Source organism: Anser brachyrhynchus (genome assembly GCF_964034855.1).
Source record: "Anser brachyrhynchus genome assembly, chromosome: 1".
NCBI classification, from domain to species: Eukaryota; Metazoa; Chordata; class Aves; order Anseriformes; family Anatidae; genus Anser; species Anser brachyrhynchus.
In genome coordinates this window covers 86,582,496-86,604,571 of record NC_137694.1, presented here as the reverse complement: position 1 = coordinate 86,604,571, position 22,076 = coordinate 86,582,496, and the positions used below count along the sequence as shown (strand labels likewise).

General features: G+C 36.5%; 1 protein-coding gene across 4 annotated transcripts in view; it reads right to left on the bottom strand.

Annotated features, from left to right (window-relative positions):
• The window catches only part of CADM2 (cell adhesion molecule 2), a 659,818-nt gene that overhangs the window by 339,855 nt on the left and 297,887 nt on the right, over positions 1-22,076 (bottom strand). The window contains exon 1 of one of the 4 annotated variants that reach the window (XM_080574597.1): positions 399-630. The exons of the other annotated variants lie outside the window; for them this stretch is intronic. The gene's annotated coding sequence lies outside the window, so the exon portion shown is untranslated. Of the gene's footprint in view, positions 1-398; positions 631-22,076 lie in introns of those variants that run through there. 4 annotated transcript variants of the gene reach the window in all.

The window sequence follows — 22,076 nt, the reverse complement described above, 5'->3', positions numbered from 1 at the left end:
ACGCCTCAGACTGAACCAAATATCCGTAAGGTGAGAACGATGAATGCTTCGAGCCCAATGGAAAGCAATGACATAAACATTTCATTACACACAAAGAATACATTTAGGTGTTAGGATAGATGTCAGCAACCATGAATCCATACCATCTATGACTAAGCCAGGCAATATTTTTATTTTAATAGCATTACACAGATGTTCTGAGAAACACTGCTCGTATCTAACAGTCATTTAACAAATTTAAAATTAGACACAAAAGTATTTTCAAATTTGTTTTAGCTTTGTTTATACAGATTTTGTTACTGTTGTTCTGAATCTAGTCACATCTTGAATAAATGCAGTGAAACAGATTTATGAAAACAATGCACAGCATAACTCACTTCTGCTCATTGGGTACTCGCTGTAGGGATAAACTGAAGCCATCTGTTTGTTACTATTCCTGCCATCATGAGGCCACATACATATTTTACTGTTTTCTATGTGCAAAATTATCTGACACACCGCAGCACCGTTTTCTGCTTAGTGGAAGATGAGGCGAGCAGGCACTGAAATCCTCTGTTACAGCAGGGCATGTCTGAGATCAGCATCAGAGTACCGTGAGCATGGCAGTGTAGTCAGTGCCCTAGCTGGCATCTGCAATGAAAAGACCCCTCATTTTTCAACAGTGTCTTAATCTTCACAAATGTAATTACAGCATTCTTCAGTAATGGTAAATACAAATTACACTCTGTTCTGCAAGACAAAGATAAGCTCTTTTTTTGTGTTTCAACACAAACAAGAACAACAGAAACAAAAAAGATTGTAATAAGAAGATATTTATCCCAGCCTAAATATTAGCATTATGTAACACTTTTTAAAGTACCTGCACAGAAATTGTATGTTCCTCAGCTCAGCATCCTAACAATCATCTTATGAAACTACATTGGAGACAAGAAATGTTTTTTGTTTCTTTTCTTTTTTCTTTTTTTTTTTCTTTTTTAACAATACTGTTTCATGGCTATGGAATATCAGCCTTAAGTCTCAATGAAATCTTGACTGCGACTTGCAAATGTGTGTTAAAGACAAGTAATAAATTGCATTCTAGTTACTAGCTTAATTGTTTGAGTAGTTCACCTCATATGGTGTTCACCTCAACCCTGGCTGCACGTACAGACTGGGCGATGAGACGCTGGGGAGCAGCCTAGAAGAGAGGGATCTGGGGGTCGTGGTAGACAGCAAGTTGAATATGAGCCAGCAGTGTGCCCTGGCGGCCAGGAGGGCCAACCGTGTCCTGGGGTGCATCAAGCACGGCATCGCTAGTAGGTCAAGGGAGGTGATTGTCCCGCTCTACTCTGCGCTGGTGCAGCCTCACCTCGAGTACTGTGTGCAGTTCTGGGCACCACAGTATAAAAAGGACATGAAACTGTTGGAGAGTGTACAGAGGAGGGCTACGAAGATGGTGAAAGGCCTGGAGGGGAAGACGTACGAGGAACGGCTGAGGTCACTGGGCCTGTTCAGCCTGGAGAAGAGGAGGCTGAGGGGGGACCTCATCACAGTCTACAATTTCCTCGTAAGGGGGTGTCGAGAGGCAGGAGACCTTTTCTCCATTAACACCAGTAACAGGACCCGCGGGAACGGGGTTAAGCTGAGGCAGGGGAAATTTAGGCTTGACATCAGGAGGGGGTTCTTCACAGAGAGGGTGGTTGCACACTGGAACAGGCTCCCCAGGGAAGTGGTCACTGCACCGAGCCTGCCTGAATTTAAGAAGAGATTGGACTGTGCACTTAGTCACATGGTCTAAACTTTTGGGTAGACCTGTGCTGTGTCAAGAGTTGGACTTGATGATCCTTAAGGGTCCCTTCCAACTCAGGATATTCTATGATTCTATGATTCTATAATAAATTGCATTCTAGTTACTAGCTTAATTGTTTGAGTAGTTCACCTCATATTTTCTTGGTTAATTACTGACTTCTGTGTTGTGTAATTGAAACTATGGTTAAAAAAAAATAAAAAAGGATCCAGGGTGTCTAAAATTGCAATGTTAGAAATCAGAGGCCTTTTGTATTCAATTAAGCTTTGTCAAAGCAGCCTGTTGCTTGACAGTTTTTTTGGGGTGGCAACACAAATTCACAATCATAGACCAGCTAGCAAGCAAGAAACTTCTAAATTTGAAACTTAGGAGTGTCATGTTTCCTTCCAGAATTATTTAAATGGAGATTTGCCACAGTTTCCAGTCTATAAACTAAATCCCAAGAAGTCCTACCTAATCCTCTTTTTTTATTATTATTTTTTAGCTAGCAAAACAAATTTCAGTCTTGGTAATGTGGTTACAATCTATTTGTATATATTGTTTATCACAACAAATAGAATTTATAACAAAGCACAGAGCAATAAAAATACATTTCACACTAGTTTTTTATATATCTATTCTTGTTGAGACAGGAAGTCACTTATCCTGCCTTGCAGAACATTTACTCCTTTTGCCTATTCAGATCCAACAGGATTTAAGGATGTACAACATTTCATAGGGCAGGACCTGAAAGCATCCCAAGAAAAAAAAAACTATCTTAACCAGCTTCACAGGCCCAGCAGGGCTCTTCTTCTGGAATGATTTTATCTGTTATTTTTAGAACTGGTAATTAATCATTTTCACATACTCACTTCTAAAAACTGCCAAAAAAAAATGACAAACGTATGAAATATACTGTTAAATATATGTATTTAACAGAGAGAGGAGAGAGGGATAGGATCTCTTCCCATTCTTTTCTAATCATGTAAAAAGTGGGATTGTTTTGTACGGAGGACATCATTTCTTCTTGTTCACCAGTTCAAGCCATCAGAATTATATAGACCTTACTTGGCCATGGTAATTTCTTCCTTCTCCACACTTTAAATGCCTTGCAAGTTTTGTAGAAAGTAAATATATTGGCAAGGAAAGTGGTGCTTTAAAACACACACACACAGAAACACAGGGACACACAAATCCCACTCTATCTGGGGGTTTGGCTGTATTTGATCTGAACCACCCACTGCGCACCTCCTGTTTCAAACCTTTGGTATAGGCAGTAGTTAATTCACTCTGTTGTGCACAGTTTTAGACAATAGACTATTTGAATTTGGTACTTGTATTTGGTTTTGTATTCAGTTCTCTAAACCCACAGCACTGAATACATTTGATTTGTCTTTATTTTCATTTTACTAAGCAACAGGTGTTTAGTAGGCACAGGCCGTCTCACAGAGGGGAAGGGGAGGACAGTCAAATTAGTTGTAGCTCCCTTGTTGAAGTGAACAACAGAAGACAAGAACTAAGCTAAAAAATGGAGAAAAATCAAAGTGAAAACTCTAGTGTAACCTCAGCAAACCAGCAGGTGATTAATTGCTTAAAAAGAACGAGAAGGTGAGAGACAACAGGTTTATACTAGACTTTCCCAGCATGGCACAGAATTCTGAAGAACACCTTGATCAAATCCCTCGTGTCGGGAAGGCCAGCGTTACAAGGGAAAGTGTTAATGTCAGAGCAGGTGCAAAAGGAATACACAATTCCTACTCTTTCAAAATGTATTTTTTTGCAGCAGACGCATGCTGTTGTATCTGCGTTCTGCAAAAACAACCACATCACAGCCTGAAAGGCCTGAGGCCTGACCCTTGCACCCCGGTTTGCTACAGGGGAGGCTGCTGCGAGAGGGTTGAATGAGGAAGGAGGGCAGGAAACAGGATCTGTCCGTAAGTACGCAACAGGCTGCTCTTCGGCTACGTGTCCTGGAAAACCATGCTGTGCATGCGTTCATTTATGAAAGGTTAAGAACCGAAATCTAGAAATGACACATTTCCAGCCAGTAATTCATCAATTGCTGAACTGTTCATATGAAAGGGACTCAATACACACTATTCAAATTGTGCTGTATTTAAATTTCTTCAGAATTTGAAATAGAAATTTGCTTCTTTCGATGAAAACCTGTTTGGCTAAGGCAACTTTTCATTCCCACCTTTCTCCTTTATTTGCTTATCACATTAAAACTACTCTTTTTTACAAAGAAAGCCAAAAAACAAAGCATAAAAGATACTTACAAAATATTTTATATAACAAGCTCCTTTTGAGAAATGAGAATATTAAAATTTCAAAAGTACAGTCACAGCAAGTGGTAGGCAAGCAATGATGATAAATCAAATCCTATTTCTTGCCATGCTGTGAAAAGACGGCTGGCTTTTAATCATCCTGATGTGCCATATGTAAATTCCATCAAAGAAGAAGTTTGGTAAATGTTATATTTCATAACCACAGGGAAGGAAGCTATTTATAAACATCAATTAAATGATATAATATAGTCTAAAGCCATTAATAACAAAGCTATTAATCTAGGTAGACATTACTCATATTGGATAGTCTTTCTTTTTTTGTATTTTTGAACGCATATTTAGCTAAGAAAATATTACATGTTTTTACTCAAGGTCACAGTAATCTGTCTATGTGCAGTTTCCATAGTATCAGTAATTAAATTGTTCCAGAAAAAAAAAAAATAATAATAATCCAAAGCACTCTTACCTAGAATCATTTTCTTAAAGAAAAAAAAAAAAGAGAGAGAGAGAGAAGAAAAAAAAAGTGTCTCAGCACCTAAGATTTATATGTAGTCAGAAATCTCTAAAGGAATACTAAAGGAATAAAGAACAAAACATTTGTTACAGATGCACAATATATATCTACCTATGTATATATGAAGCTTAAATGCTAATTCATGGCATGCTTTGCTCGTCTCAGGAAACATTTGGAGATGGAATTGTCATCAACAGGGCACAGTAGTGAGGATTAATACTATAAGAAATCTATTTGCAAGCTCCCAAAGCAGTGAAGAGCCAATCATAATACTACTACTATTATACTGCAATTGTACATCACTTGCATTAGAAGAAAGTAAACACATTTAAAACCATTAAAAATTGTTATGTTTCACAATATTTCTAGGGCGTTTGTAGTCATCTTTGTCATAAGTAATATAAGTACAGCTTTGGCACAGCATAGTTTATCCACCCAATCTCAAATGATTATGGCAAACTGAGAACAGATCTTTAGGCCCTAAATACTAGACTAGCACTTAAAAACTTCCTTCTTTCATGGAAAAGAAGCTAAATGCAACAAATTTCAAGCAGACGCTCTGTGGCAAAGCATGAGGGATAGCTAATGACAGCTGGGAGAAGCGTTCTTGTAGTAATGGGACTGACAGGCCAGAGGGAATGGGGAAGGACCCAGCGCTTTACTTTTCTGTGTAATCGAGGCATGAAGGAATTTATTTATTCTCATCAGACATCAGGTTTTAGAAATAAAATTACTAAAAGCCTACTGGAAATCACACCAAACCAAAACAAAAAGAAGCTTTCAAGATATTTTGTACTTCCTTTGTATCGTTATTTTTTTCCCCATCTGCAAGAAAGGCAAATCTAGTTCTCAGTCTGAGCAAAATTTACAGAAGCATTTGCTTTCTGTAACACAGGAATAAACGCTTTCAGCTACATATTTGAAGCCAAAGATTTTATTCTAACGAGTTTTGTGAAGGGCGAAAAAAATTATTTCCATATTTTCGGCACACTCAGCAATGTCTGTGCATAAACTGAGACCTGTCATATCTGCCTTGTGATTAAGAGAAATTTAATGCTTCACCTCTTTGTAATGTTTGTTGTTTTGTTATAACTGGCGTGTAGATTGAATGGCAGGTGACATTTCGTCAGATTTAAATAAGGTAAGAAATTAATCAAATTAACATATTCCCTTTCTAAAGTATAATGAGTCATTTGCATATAAAATACAATAGTCTGTGAACACAAAATTAACTCCAAATAACAAAGGACATCATGAACTGCATTTCTTATATTTTATAACACACATGTATACACAGCTTTTAAAGCACTGAAACCCTGGCTAATTTATATAGCAGTTTGGACTCAGGAAGTGAGAAATATGCTTCCCCAGTACGGATAAACGCATATAAGACACCACACTGCAAGATTTTATAGGGGATCCACGGAGCTGCTTCTCATCAGCTGCAAAGGCAACCTCTGATCTGTCCTTCTAGAAGTGGGAAATCGACTTATGATGCCTAAATTATATTCCAAGGATAAGCTCCAGGTCTGGTTCTGAAAAAGGAGTTAGGCAGATCCTTATGCACACATGGAATGCCATGGAGATCAGTGAAACCTGCAGGATGGTACAGGATCTTTTGGCCTCTTTGCAGAGTGAGACACCTTACTAAAAATGTAAGGCAACCATAATGTTGCCTTTGTTTCTGTTCCATACAGAAACAAAGAGAGAGAAAATTAACAAATCTACCAAGATTGATAAAAATAAATCATAATATACTGCTTATGCTTATTCATGCTTATGTATGAAAAATACAGAAGGAAAGTACCACTTAAAAAATAAAGAGATTAAACAAATTAAAGGAGTTTCAAGGCTAGAGGCTATTTCTATGTAACACTGTTGTTAGTGTATGCAATGATCAGTGAAACAAAATAAGCTGATTTGGTTAGTCAACAATTGTAAATCTATTTGCCTAAAATTAATTTGTTGTATAACTAGATTCAGTCACTGTTAAGTTGTACCTGGTCTTCCTGCCTACAAAAGAAAGGACAGTCTTTTATTTATGAACTGAAAAGAGCTAGAACTTATAAAAGAGATAGAACTTATAAAAGATGCAAAATAAAGCTGGAGGACAGGAATAGTGGAAACATATGATAAAAATCTGCACAAATACAGCAAATTTTAGCCAGTTACACCTGAGCTAGTGTTAACTGCACAGGTTTGGCTTTGCACAGAGGATTTAAGATTTATCTGTATTTTGGTTCACAAAGCAGCAGACTCTAAATAATGCAGCAGACTCTAAAATTAACCAATCAAGTCTATAATCTACATGGTCGTAATCTACCACTGCACACACTCACAGTCCAGTGGAGACGCAAACCACTTAGACACAATCCCCTACGCCATCCCACCACTTGTGACTGTCCAGAAAATGGCTACACATTGTTGGAAAGACATCTGGATTCCAGGCTTGTTTCTCAATGCCACCATGAGTGCAAAGAGTGACAGATCCTCTCTCAGGAATAGCTGCACGAATGGGACCAAAATCAATCTCCAATACAACACCACTTTTTCAGGGTACTTTATGGGTGTATGTATAAGCATAGACATATGCATGCACAAACACACATGCATGAGATTATTCAACAGTTAAAATAAACCTTGAAACCAGTACCTGTTAATATGAGAGTATACTTCATTTATACTTCACACTTCATTTGTAGAAATTACAGCCTCTGTCAACATCTGCCTCTAGGTTTACATACAATCTCACTATTGCCTTCAAGCTGCATTTTATGTAGTGCCTGTTATTTTGGCCTTCTCTTCTACAGCAAAGCTCAATTTCTTTTTGGGTTTCTTTTCAGTGAGGGATGACTGGTTCCAGCTTCATGGAGTTAGAAGGACTGTTGTCTTTTCTACTGTCTTTTCTTCTTCTTTGTCTTTGCCTACCTTCATCCTACTCCCACAAGTAATCACAACTTTTCATAGTGCTTGCTCTCACAGAGTTGTCCCTGAAGACTTCAAATTCTTCTTTCATTTTTAAGCATCACTATTACACTCACTCCCTTATGAAAGAAAAAGTATTTCTTATTATGGTTTTAATTCCTATAAGAGATATGCAGCAACTCAAGTGGATCACTATTAATCCTAACAAAAAAGACATTTGGTGAAAAGAAGTGAGTGTAGAGTAAGGACAGGGTGAGAAAAATAGTTTACTTGTCAGCACAGCAGGGAAAGAAGCTACAACTCTATTAAACACTCAGTAGAGGTATTTAAATTAAAATACCCCTCTGAGTGAAATTCTGCACTAATGTATGTTACCTTAGACTTCCCCTGCCTCCCTTCTCTCATCTTACCAAGGAACCCTGGGAAACATTTTAACATGCTGCAGTATAGTCAATAATCCATCCCATGACTGATTGACTCATATCAGGACTGAAGCAGACCCTGTGGGTCTGCAGAATGCAGCAAAGGGAATGATGAGGCACTGGATCTGAGCTTGATAGGCAGATGAGGTAAAAGGCTGCAGACAGGGCAAGGTAGGTAATAGGCTCTGCCTCTGCCACCTCTTCCTTGTGAGGATTCTCAAACCAAAATATTGTTAGAGTTCTTCTCCATTAATTAAATGAGAGCTGAGGGGATATACAGCCTGTCAAGGTCTGAACAGTTCAACCTCCAACACTTTCTTCAGTGGAAAACCCTCCCTGAGAAAATGAAGTAAACACCATTATTAAGCACGCTCACGTTTTTCTCTTCCCTCCTTTCCCAAGGTAACAGGCATGCACTCTCTGCAGACAGAGGGTGCTTGTAAGTACCACCGGTTCTGGATACTTCAGTAAGTAGTGTAGAGTGACAATGAAAAACAAAGAACCTGCAAGAACAAATAACATTCATTTCCATTAGAGGACTTTTCACTAGAGGAGTCACTTTGCTTTACTCACCAGAGATGCTAAATTTTGCTATTACAAAGTCACATCATTTTTCCAAAGAACAAAGTTGCTGCTTAAGTTATATGCACCCATGTTCCTTTGATTACTCACTTTCAGTTTGCTTTTTTCATTAGCACCTGGTGCCAGCCTTAACACAGAAATAAATGGCTTAATGGGTGAGAGCTGGATGTTATATAAAGAGAAAGCATTCAGAAGTGCCACAAAAGTTCTTGAATTTACACGCACATTTCCGAGCAGGACTGAGTCTCCAGCTTCTTGTACAATGCCAGTTTTTCATGTTCAGGTCAGTATTAGTAAAAGGAGAAACACAGTCTGACCAACGGCATACAGATGAGCAAGCGTCCATGCAGTTCTGCACATGCACGCAGACATGTATGTACATACCTCATAACTGACGAAAAAAATTGTCAGTAAAAGGAGCAAAGTATGAAACTTCTTTTCTTTGTAACCCTAAAGTTCTACCGCCAAAGCTAGGACATGCAATGCATTAAATACTCTGCTTCTGAGTAATCAATTTCTTCAGTATTTCCGGAAGTGGTAGGGTGTTCTGTAAGTCACAGACGTAAAGGAACATCAGCAACAAAAGGCCAGGAATCCAGAATGCGAAGACAGCTGACCTCTGTTAAAGTCAAACCAAGCTATTTACTCAAACAAACAAACAAAACAACAACAACAACAAATATTAGTCGTCTGAAGTCTTCACTAAGTCTAATCCTCCTTCAAATAACGAACAAATGACTCCAGTGAAACGTCTGACTGAAGCAAAAACAATGTTTCTATGAATGCAAGATATTTCTATAATTATATTGAGGACACATCATCTTTTCTATTATTTTAAAGAAAAACAACGAATTAAGGGAATTTAGTGAACTTTCATTTTTTCTCTTTTTAATCAAGCTTTATCCTTGGACAAAATGCTTGGCCACAGGCTCTTTGCTAGCAGGTACTCAATGACAAGTCCCAGTAAACTAGGATCTATAAACTAATTTATTCTGAATTTCATACCTGCAAACAAGAGTGATCTAAGCCCTGTATATTTCTCAGAATCTCTGCTGTTTTCATTTCAATTTATACTTACCTTGCAGTTGCCCACTGTTTTAATAATTCACAATTTATAGGTGATAATTTATTGAGATAATGATCTCAACTGAGAAACAGCACAAGATGCACAGTTTCCCAGCAAATCACTGCAGCTTTATGGGTCTCTAGCACGTAACTATCTCACTATTAATTGAAAAAAATCAAACAAAGGAACAACAGAAAAATCCCTAGTATACTTCATTTTCAGAAGATAAGGAGCTGTATTTTTGTGTAGTGAACCTGAAGTTCATAATGTTCAACATAATTTTACATGAGGTTTATACAACAGCAATATAGAACTGAGCATACAGCAGAACAAGTTCTGCATCCATTCTTTACAGGTATCATTTGAAAACAAGTTGCTTTGTTAGAACTGTTTGGCCATACCCGGTGCTACCACTCATTCTGTGGCTTCACTTAAGCTGTGTCAATTAACGCTAAATGGGATATTGGCCTTCTGCACTGTTTATAGTATGCACTTTAGGCAGAAACAACATTCAAAAAAAAAAAACCTGACAGGAATTTTTGTAAAAATATAGAAGTGTAGCAATTGTACAATGAATAGAGCTCATGATTTTATATTGAATTAAGAGTACTTGCAAAAGTACCAAAATTGTCACTTAATTCAATACACTAATTAGACTAGGATTTTTTTTCTCTCTGAAGCTTTTAAATGAAAAGGCTTATTAACATTTTATGCGGCACCCTAAGGGACAACAGCTAGGTGGACTAATGTAAGTGTGTATGACAGAGCAAATTATCATATTGTCATGTGTATATCTGCATCCTGGATAAACTATAACTCTTAAAACAGAGCCTTTTTCTTTGGATAGACTTGCATACTCAGGTCTCCCACTGTTCCCAGAGGCTCACTCCCTTTTCTAAAACAGTTGCAAAAAAAGAAAAGAAATGGGAAATTTGGGGTCTCTGAGGAAAAGTTGAATAGTATATGCCACAGGGAGTGGAACAGTCTTGGGACACTGGGTGTCAGAGAAACTAGTTCACAAAGCAGTCAGACACATGGACAAGAGCTGCTGGAGAGCTGTTTTCCTAAGGTGACGGTGGATCTGGCAAGAACCTTAATTTCTAATGGGAAATAATGTGACTGTTGAGGATGGATGTGCAAGCTATGGTGTGATGGGCGAGTGAGAGATTCCAAAGCAGACTTCCCTGACCACTACTGCATCAAACGCAGAGGACAGAAGATGTCACATATATAGACTTCATTAGTAATGCTAATGCTTAATACAACATGCTGTTTTTCGGCATTCTGCATTTCAAATAAAATCAGATATTATACTACAACGTCCTTCCGAATTCTGCATGCACAAAAAGACAATTTGTATTTATTCACCTTCTCTAAGTTTGGTTATTTTTCATTGCTGATTCTTCTTACAGTTAAGTCTGAAAGTCATGGCACTTTGCCAAAAAGCATATTACACCTAAATCCATTTAGATGTATGTTCTATCTAAATAGAACACCTGAGGTATTTTGGTGTGCTTTCTTTACATAGATTATTGTTATTTGGATTCCATGCGTGCCTGTGCAAACATGCTTAGAAGTAAGAGAATACAAAGACGGGGCAAAACAAAGGCTTTACACATGGGGACTAATACAGATCTAATAGATCACTCAGGAGAAGACAGATCATAAATGCAATTGTGTTTACTGTGAACAGTTTTCAGCCTCTGACAGTTTGCATCATTATTAAAATTTTACTTCCCTAAATTGAATTACAGGAAAAAAAATGACATAGGAAGATGGATTAAAAGATGAAAGAGGCAAACATCTTATGGATTCCTGTGAGAACTGTGAGGACCACATAAGAAAAAAGGAAGAAATAAAATCATATAAGCTGTGTCTAAAACAGAAAATATTAATGCTGTAGAGTTATATAAAAAGATAAAAGTTATATATATACATATTAGGCAATGACTGTTATGTGAGGTTTTACTATGTGGCCATAAAAACTAAAACACAGACCAACTTGGAATAGATAGTACTGTTTCTCTAAAAATGCTCCCTCATCATTTCTAGTGATTCCAGAAGTCTGCTGTAAAAATGTAAACTTAAATTATTCGTGGCTGAATTTAAAGTGCGGCAGCTCAAAACCAGACTGCTTTATCTGCCACAGACAACCTATGGGAGAATAAGGAGAGAAGGAGACAGGATGATATCTTGCATTGACTCACCGAAGCTCATAAGGCAAAGGTTTCAACCCCGTATCCTAGCTGCCAGACCCCAGTTCAGGCAAGCTCTTTACTACATATCTCAGTCCATTCCGTGAGCATCAAATGTGTTGAGCCTAAACACAGGCTCAAAAATTCCATGACTCAAGGACTTACTCTAATGAGATTGTACATCTCAGTATATGGTGAAATGAATTGTAGCAGCACAGCCCACATGAAGATTACAAAACACAACAGGAGAAACCTTGAAGAGTTTTCCCTCACAAGCTTGATGTTGCCACTGTGATGGAGTGAAAGGTAATTAGACTGATTAACTGAAAATCATTGAAGAACTTTCATTCACTCCTTTGTCAGTGCTGCCTGCTGCACAGTGCCATTATCATCCAGTCTTGCCAATACTAATAAAGAATACATAATGAAGAAAGGGGAATAGAGAATGAAACTATTTTGCCTTTTTTTGCACTATAATATGGAACTTTTGCTGCTAATTATCAAGGCACATTTTCCCTTTTTTTCTTCTAAGGAATAGTTAGTATCCAGCTAGTATTTCATTTTGTGTGGGGACTGAACTCTGCTTTGAAGAATTATTTTGGAAGAGAAATGAACAGTACTTTGAAAAAGAGTTTTCAGTAGCGAGAATTCTTCTGACTCTTAGAGAAGGAGACAAGAGAAGAAAAAATGTGATAAAAATTTCCTTTTACTATTACGCATGGTGATATAGCAATGAACTAACTCATCACATTTTCTTCTAATAGTACAAAGACTACTAGTGGGTTTTTCTGCAGCATGATATATTTGGTCAGTAAGTAAAATTAGTTAACAGAAATGGCAAAATATTCTACAAGAAAAGCTCTGGATATGTGTACTTACATACTGAAGTATAAAATAAGTTATGGGCTAGGACTCCTACAGAGTTTAATTCACTTATTTGTTTGCTGCTCATTCTACTCTCCAACTCATCTTCCACAGGAATAGCAATAATTGTCAGGAAAAATGTCCTTAGAAAATACTGCTAAAATATTTACATTTGCTCTGTTCAACCACGAATTACATTTATTGATCTAGCAGTGAAATAATGATAGGAACCTCACAAAACTTTGTATTCTCTAAATGGCTATGATCAACACTTTCTGCTTCCAAGAGTAAGCAATTAAGGACTTACAAAAAAAAATAAAATATTTTGAAGGAGCTGGTCTTAACCATGTATTTATTTATATTTAGGCAAAAATTTAAGCCTCATTCATTCTGAAGAGACATAAGCTCAGTTAAAAAAAAAAACAAACCCATTCATTAAGTCCTCCTGTGCTGCAAGTTGCATACAAAAGCAATCAAAACATTTGGCGGCAATGTGAAGAAGCCTAAGATGATGACAGATTAGCATTAACTGATTATAGAATAACTACAAAAATGAAAATTACAAAATATTCTCTAAACTAGAATCTTCTTTTAATCTACAGACTCATAGCAAACACTTATTACGGGATTCCTAACAAAGTTCTAACATCTGTACTTCTACCTAATGCTAAGCATTAGGCAATGACTAAGTAAGAGGTCAGAAGGACAATAAATGTCATTGTCTACAGAAGCCCTTCCAGTTTTTAATATATCTGTATGTGGACAGACAAATCTGAACTTTTTTCTTCCACAACTTCAGAAGTCCTTTGTAGAAGAAAATAAAGCATTCCACAGGAATAATTTCTCATTGCTAAGGTATGGGGAATTCAGGGATCGTGATATTTAGAATGGCCTTAATACCCATGGAAATAAGTGAATTATTTTATTGACTTAGATTGAGGGCGTCGACATGGTTGACTTTAAGGGAACATCTACACAGCTAACTCAATATGTAGTGTTAATGTGATTACACCTTCTCAAATTAGCTTTAACCAGTAGCAAAACGTACTGGCAGATTTTAATGTGGGCTAGCAACCACCATAACATGTACCCAGACTACCTATTTGGCTCTATTTGGCTTGCACAGTTTCATCTGAAATCCAAGTCTTCATTACCAGAAGTGTATTAACAGTGAACAAAGGCCAGCCTGCTGTTTAATGTAGTAAGTGTGCTATAACATGCTACATCACTGTTATGTTCTACACTGAATTTCCTCAGATCAAGTACATATTAAAAAAAAAAAAAAAGTATTTCTTATGACTGGGTGACAGCAATGGAATTTTTGAATAGCTAAATCAAGGGGAACAAAAAGAGCACTGATGAAAAGTTGAATGACTCAGCTGATGAAAAGTGTGTTCCACCAGAACTTGTTTTTTGGTTTGAAACCCAATGATCTGAAAAGAAATATATTTGCATTTATTTTTTAATTCATTAATATCAGTTTAATTTTAAAGGTTTCTTATTAAATAATCTACCTAAAAATAATTGTAATTTGATTGATATGAAAACAGTTTTGATTTAGCTTTCTAGGTTTATTTCTACCAAAATTGTATGATTTGCGAAGTAATATATTTTCTTTAATTATTATCACAACAGCAAAGTAATTTTGCTGGTTTTTCTATTGAATAGTTTGATTACTGTGTAAAAGAACTTTGCTTCAGCCTGCTACTGATTCATGTATACATGCATTAAGATTTCATGGTCTGTCCTTCTATGAGATAGTGATGTGTCCCATATCAAGGTCAGTGCAATACCACATTGTATTTGGAGGAATTCGGAAGGAGGATTTTGAGTTACTTTGCCAGTAATCGAAGGGAATAGGTAAATCATTTCAAATTGCCACCTGTCACAGCACATAAACCTACTGTATAAGTAACTGTACAACATGAGAATTCTGTGAAAAATATTTTTTCATTTTCATGTTCTAATAATTTTAATTACGTCAGAACTGCAGAAGATTTCTACACAACATAAGGGAAGGAGTAATTATTTATGAAATCCACATGATTACTAAATATATTTTTGAAGGATATAATCTTTTTTTTTTCACTGTATCGGTATCTTAGAAAGTTTGGAACTTTGTTCTCCCCATTTTAATTTTTCATCTGTTGCAGGCAAGTCGAGTTTGGAGATCTTTTTAAGATATATGAACAAAGACTACAATACAACAACATTAAATTCTGAAAAATAAAGCACAACAAAAAAAGGTTGCCAAAAATAAGTTTTCCACATAATATTTCATTCGATTCCACATGCATATTTAATGCAAATGTATGCTTTAACAACTTGACTTTATATTAGTGTTTCTGCACAACTCCCTCCTGGTTCATGTAATTAGACAGTTCACAAGGAAAATAAAATCAGTATGCTTTTAACCTGATAAATCTACTTACAGTCCTAAATTTCATTTAATCCCTGCGCTGGCAAGAAATCTCATAGTGTGAAGGCATTTTATTTTCCTGGTAAAGTCGAGTCTTCTGTTCAATTACTTTCTCCTAGAATCGGGATGCTCAGGTAAAAGGAGGGATTATCCATTATCCCTACCCATTTTTATCACAAAAAGACCATACTTCCGTTCACAATAAGTACTGAGACAAAAATCCAATTTGCTCTTATGTAACCTCACATAAAAAAAAGCTGCTTATGATGTCGTTGGTGTACATGAAAATGATATGAAACACCAAAAATCTCTGCAATTCGTATAGTAATTTAGAGCATACCCCATTGTCACAACATAAAACCGAATGAAAATTGCTGTGGAAATTATGACTAATGGATGGCCCTTATCACAAATTATGCATAGTAGTTTTGGTAACTTATGTAACTTTATATAGCACTATACTGCATTAATATATTCTTGATTAGCTCTATTTTCTCACAATGTCAGCAACCTCTATTAATCCTAGGAGACCCAAAGAAATACGACACTTGAATTTCATAACTTCTCTCTGAATATAGGTATGGTAGACCATTATGGTAGACCTAGGCCTGAGAACCTGGACTTCATTACTTAAAATGCATAGATACTTGACAAAGAAGCAGAATCATCACAGAAACTCTTACCTGAAGTCTGGACTGAGCTCTCACAGTTAACAAAATTATGGAATTTTCCACTTCTCTACAGAAGCCCCAGAAAGAAAATTCTCACAACAGGTATTGAAACCATAATGACTTGAGGCCTCAGGGTGAAGGTAGAAACAAGAAAAAGAACTGCTACATTGCCTTATATAACTTCCTGTGCTCTCTTTGTATACAACATAAACATGATGAGTTATTAACGCTAAACTAATAAAAGCCCATTTGGTTCATTAATTTGGTTCATTTTGGTTCATTTAATGTTCTTTCAGTTACTCAAAAAAAAATAACACCAAAGTAACTTCAGATCGCATACTGGTTAAACAGCCAGCACTGTGCAAGCAAACACCTACAGCCATCCATTCTTTGTTGTTGTTGTTGTTTGTGTTTGAGGAATTTTAACTGCATTCACCAGATGCTGACATTATGGAAGATTCTCTTGATTGTTGTAGGTTTGTAATAGAAACCAGGATTTGCACACAAGCTAATAGGATGTCATTACGTGAAAGAAGGAAGTGGTACATATAGGTGGACTTATTAATACCAAGCAAAATGGAATGCCTGGTGTGTAAACAGACTTTAGAGCATTGTATTGTAGAATATTCTGGTTTTAATATTCCTGTTAGAGAAAACATCATTTTCACCTAAAACTCTAATTTGACTACACAAATACTTTATATTATTTTATTACTACTCTATTCATCTCAATTACCATCATGCACTTATATAAAGCATGAAAAAACAATTGTCTTATAATTATCTTCATCTCGACCCTTTGCCAGTATGCTACACATACAAAGTCAATTAAGTTACAGTTTTATCACTAGACATTTTTCTCATTACAAGTCTTCATGTGGTGTGACAGGTAAAAAAAGAGTGACAAACTTAGGCACTAATCTTATAGTTCTGACAAGAACTGTACTGTCCATTCAGTTTCATTAATTGACCAGGATGAAAAGGATTGAAAAGGATGGCTACTGACAGCAGGAAGAGCTGGAACCAAGGGAAAAAAAAAAAAAGACAAACAAACCAAAAAAAAAAAAAACCACAACCACTACAAATTGCCCTATAGTCAGAAGACGTCTGTATGCCAATTCCTGGAATAATTCAGAAAATGTTCAAAATGCCATTGTTACAAAAGTTAATACTGTTCTGTGTTCTGCACAATTTACAGATATCAATTTGACCAGAGATATACAATTCATACTTTTGAAACCTGCACTGCAACTCTACTACCATTCGTCTGCTACAGGTAACATGATCCAAGATTATAACAAATAGCATATTACATTTAAAGTAAGAGCATCTGCTGGAAGTACATCACAGAACAACAGATGTTGCTATATCAAATAACTATCAATCTTATGCTGATCTAATGTCACTGACAAGGAAATCAAAATGCAGCTGGACAAGGAAAGAGAAACCCATCCCAATTTTATTCATGAAAGAACTCTGGGTGGTTTCTACTTTAGCTATGTAATCTTGAAATCACTGGACAGCTCACCAAAACATACCTTTAGAAAGTCATTTAGATTCATTACAGCATTCTGTCTAGCGGTAAAGGATTTATGCTGTTACTTGCCTTCGTGTAGCTGTAGGATATTATGTTTCCCAGTATCCAACAGCTTAGATACTAGCAACAAATATGGAATCTCAATTGCTGAAATATGAATTCAACACTATCAAGAACACACCAGCACTGCCATTCTTTTTAAAGTCACATTTTTAAGATTGGATACAGTCAGCGAAAAAAAGACTTTCCAGAAATACTCTGTTTTCAGGATGTTATACATTACTCTTACTGGAAAACTACTATACCAAAGACTGCAAACCTATGAAAAACAGGTATCAATTTTAATTAAACTTTCCAGTAAAATCTTAGAAAGCTGTGATAGACATTCTAACACTGAGTCTTGGCTGAAACCACTGCTGTCTGCATAATTACACAGAACTCATTGCACCTTAATTCAATAATCAGGTTCATAAACAAAGTCCAAACTGTCTATTCAAAATACAATACTTTTACAGGAGTCATAGCCATAAATATTGACTAAAAGGAAAATAACTTGTTTTTAAAATTTTGTCCATATTCAATATCAATTTAAACTGAAAGAAAAAAAATAAAAGCTAGATGAGGAACTGTTTTAGCACAGAAAACATTGTTTCATCTAAATACTAAAACCATAGCAGAAAAATTTATTAACTAAGAAACCAAGAATGAATTGTGTACTTTTTTTGTTTAAAAAAAAAAAAAAAAGTTATACGTGTTAGTTTATACAGCAATGTTCTTTGTTTTTCTGTTCCTGTTTCAAAATGTTATGTAACTCGCAGCATGAGACCTTTTTTAGAGCACTTTACTGAAGTATTAAAAATGTTTGGAGTGAGTAAGACTGATGTAAAAAGCACTTTTGCTTGGTCCCGCAGATATTTTACATTAAGTATAAGATATCCAAATCCAAATTTTCTCCTAAAACTAGTATTCATGTTTGCTAAAAAATAAATAAATAAATAAATAAATAAATAAATAAAAATTCTAATAGATTAACAGTAATTTTGGCAATTTTATTTTGTAATCACTATAACCATTAGCAAATTCATATTGTAGTAAACTAAACTTTAGAGAAGAATGAGTTCTTCTTTTCTGAACCAGCACCAATCAAAGGAATAATTTCTCTCCTGGCAAAAAACCAACAAACAGAAAAACAAACTTGGTTCTTCAAGCCAGGACGTCCTAATAAGTATCACTGAAATTTAAAAAATGGATTTCAGAAAGATTTATTGCAAGCGGCGCCATCTTCAGCTTTTAACAAAATGCTGGCCTGCATATACTACTAAAAGCAGAAATGGCTTTGTCTCTTTCCGGAACATTGTGGTACTTCAGAATCTTCTCTGATTTAGTCCAACTCCCTACTTTTTCACTATCCCATCAAACTATCTTTTTTTTTTTCTTGTTTTTAAAATCACTTTACAAAGTGACCATGCTGTTACCTTATTTTAACTTTCCAAATGTACAAACACACAGAACACATCCAGTATTGTAACAACATGAACAGTTTTAACAGATGAAAGTAAAATATAACTAAAACAACTGTAGCACAGAACATAATTCTATCTATTAGATTTTCAACATTTGCTATGAGTAGAGATAGTTATTTTTCCTTTGGAAATCAAATCTGTTACTGATTCAGACATTTTTCATATGCAAGAGAACCTGATGTCCACATACATGCACACACAATTATAGTCCCACTATAGGCTTCAGATACCTGAAATCTGTTACCTTGATGTAGTCTGATTATAGTGAGAAACCTGGCATTTTCTTACCTAGAACACAAAAAGAATTTTTTAGATTAATTTGTAGCATAATTTATATTATATATTTTGCAAAATAAAAATGAAAAAAACATGCAATCAACAAGTTAGGTAGACTATTCAGTCATAAAATGTTCCTTAATATTAACACAACCTGAGAGCATCTTCATGACAGCATTGTCTAACACAGTCCTGTCATTTCCTGTCCTTGGATGACTATAAACTGAACCTTGCAGTCAGCCTAGCTCAAAAGCTAAGCCTTGAAACAAAAATCCAAGATCCATGTTTGTTTATCTCTTGGTATGAATCAAGTTGTTAACTTTTAAACTTTGTACAGTGTGCATATAACACCATTCGTACAAATGGGCATGCATATACATTTTCTATGAAAGTAAAAACTCAAAGGCAAGTTTTATAGTCCAAACGCTACAATTTTTTTTTGTCTCATGATTCCACACAAACGCTTCCATGCCATTTTGTCTTCTGATTTCTCTTCCAATAGATAGCCAACAACGACAAACATACCACGAGGTTTTGCCAGCAACACAGCAAGCCCCCCCCACCTGCTTACGTTCCAGGCCCCAGGTCCCCATCGCCATCCTGCTGCGTCTCACCCTACTGACCGCTAATGGCCACACCATTGGCCTGGGGCGATGGCTGCCATGTGCCAGCCTCACAGTGCAGCCCTGCTACAAGCCCAACGCTGAGGCCCAATGGCCGCCGCCCTGCTGTCAGGCCGTGCCAGGGCAATCGCGGCCTCTGTCTGCCCCACCCCATGCAGGGCAAGGGCTTCTGTGCCACTAACGGCTCCTCTGTCAACAACAGCAGCGATTTCACGGGTCAAAACTTGTTCCCGACACGTTGTGAGGTGGTCAGAGATTTATTTTAGGAAACCAACCGTTCAACAAAGAGAGCGGAAGGATGGGTTCCACTGCTCATCATTTTTGGATTTAAACACTGGCCTTAGGTTTCAAAATGAAGGGCTTGGTTACAGAGGTAATACTGGATTTAGGTCACATGTGAAGCATGACAGAAGGCACCCAGGCCTCTAGGCCTCACTCTGCTTCTTCAGTCCCAGCATGGTCACCAAAATACAAAGAGACGGTGGGCAGGGAACGATGGTGGCCAGGGCCATGCTTTCACACCACAGTTCCTCCAGGGGCAAACCTATCTCAAGAGTTCTTTCAATGCCAGTAGTTATGCACACACTTCTTTCTCCACACAAAGAGCGCAGTTGCTCCATGCTCTGTTTACACAGCCACATGGCGACCCAAAACTGCTTGGTGGCATTCTCCACTCAAAGCTTCAATCACTTAAAGCTATTTTCCGCTTTCATCCCAAACTGGATCATTTAGACCTGGGTTAGTATCTGGTAACAGCAATGCTTGAAATGGCACAACAGAGAGCATGAGAACTCTCAGCAGCAAAAGCAAAGCAGTGTTGTTGGCAAAGGAATCGTCACTGGAACCCAGCATTTACTTTAACCTAATTGTGTTTATCCATTAGGTGATCTAAATGATTCTCTCAGTGAACTGCTGTGGGACAGGAAAGCTCACTTCTCTCCAGTTGTTGAAACCTGTGGACCAGAAGGTCTGTAAAACTGCTTCTTTTCCTGCTCCTTCTGTCAAGTTCATGATTTTTAGTAACCACAAGAGGACTAAGTATTATCTCCCAAGCTACGTAGGAACTAGGCTAGGATTTTTTATTTATTTATTTATTTTCAAAGGTGTTCCTGTTTATTTTTCCTCAATACTCATGACCAAGATATCAGGGATGAGCAATAGTCTTTGGGGTGGGTAAGAAAAAGGAAAAGAAAACTTTTCCACTGGTAACTGATTTGTAGTGTTGTTTCTGTAATTTTATTCTAGAGGAAAGCTATTTGCTTTCATCCACATAACTTCCAATAAGGGCTTCACTACACTGGAAGAATTCTAGGCTATTCTAGCAAGAATACCAGCTGTGATAATTAAATCATGATCATTTTTAAAAAAAATGAGTTGAATGAGATGCTATTTAGGTTTTATGAACAACAAAATATTTAGATTTCAAAATATCAGCGTATTTTATTTAAAGGTTGCTAAATACCTTGAAGAGGGAAGGAAAACAAAGTGCTGCAATTTGAAAATATATCAATATATATATATGTATAAAAAAAATATTATTTCCTAACTAAAATAAATTCAGCAAAATGACAATGACTGCAAGATGGTCATTGCTAGACTATACAAATACAATCTTTTGTCATCACACTCAGCTACCCCGCATCACCATAAGTCCTTACATTTATTATCTGACAAGTCCACTAGTGCTCACTAGGATCAAAATTTTTTCTTTGTTCAACCCAAACAAACTTTCCTGAATTTGTAAAAATCCTGGCATGGTAATTCTTTTCTGAATACTTGACTTTATTGTCAGTTAATCATCAAGAGACAAAGAAAATTGCCATGTGCATCCCATACAGTCCTTCTGAAATATAATTGCAGAAACATCCATACTCCATCAAGCTTTCCAATGCACCAGCGCCCTTCCAACAGCATCAAAACCTCTGTGGCAATAGCCCCACCACTGGCGCATCAACACTGTCTATCAGACTATTATATTACCGAGCAGTAGCTGCCCATGCTAAAGTCACCCCCGTCTTTATCAGGGGTATCAAAGGGAACCTCGGTGTTGGACTTCCACCGGGACCAAGCAAAGCAAGTTCTGAGAAAGAAAGACTGCCCTGCTATTACAAGTGTCATCACAATTCAATATATCTTCCTTGTTCAAACAGTAGTAATATAATTTGTCTGAGATGCATAACGTAGCGGCTTCAGAGAAATACTCTCTGATGCATCGTTCCACCCTTCCTTTTCTACTTTTCCTATCAATGCAGAATTAAAAATGTATTTGCCTTAAGATTTATGTGTATTATTCTGTTTTTATTGATGACTACACCACAACCATCAGTACCGGGTCTTTCATATTACATGACAGAAATTTAAAAATGATGCTTGCAAAAGAGAAACAAATTCTGAGACAATATATGG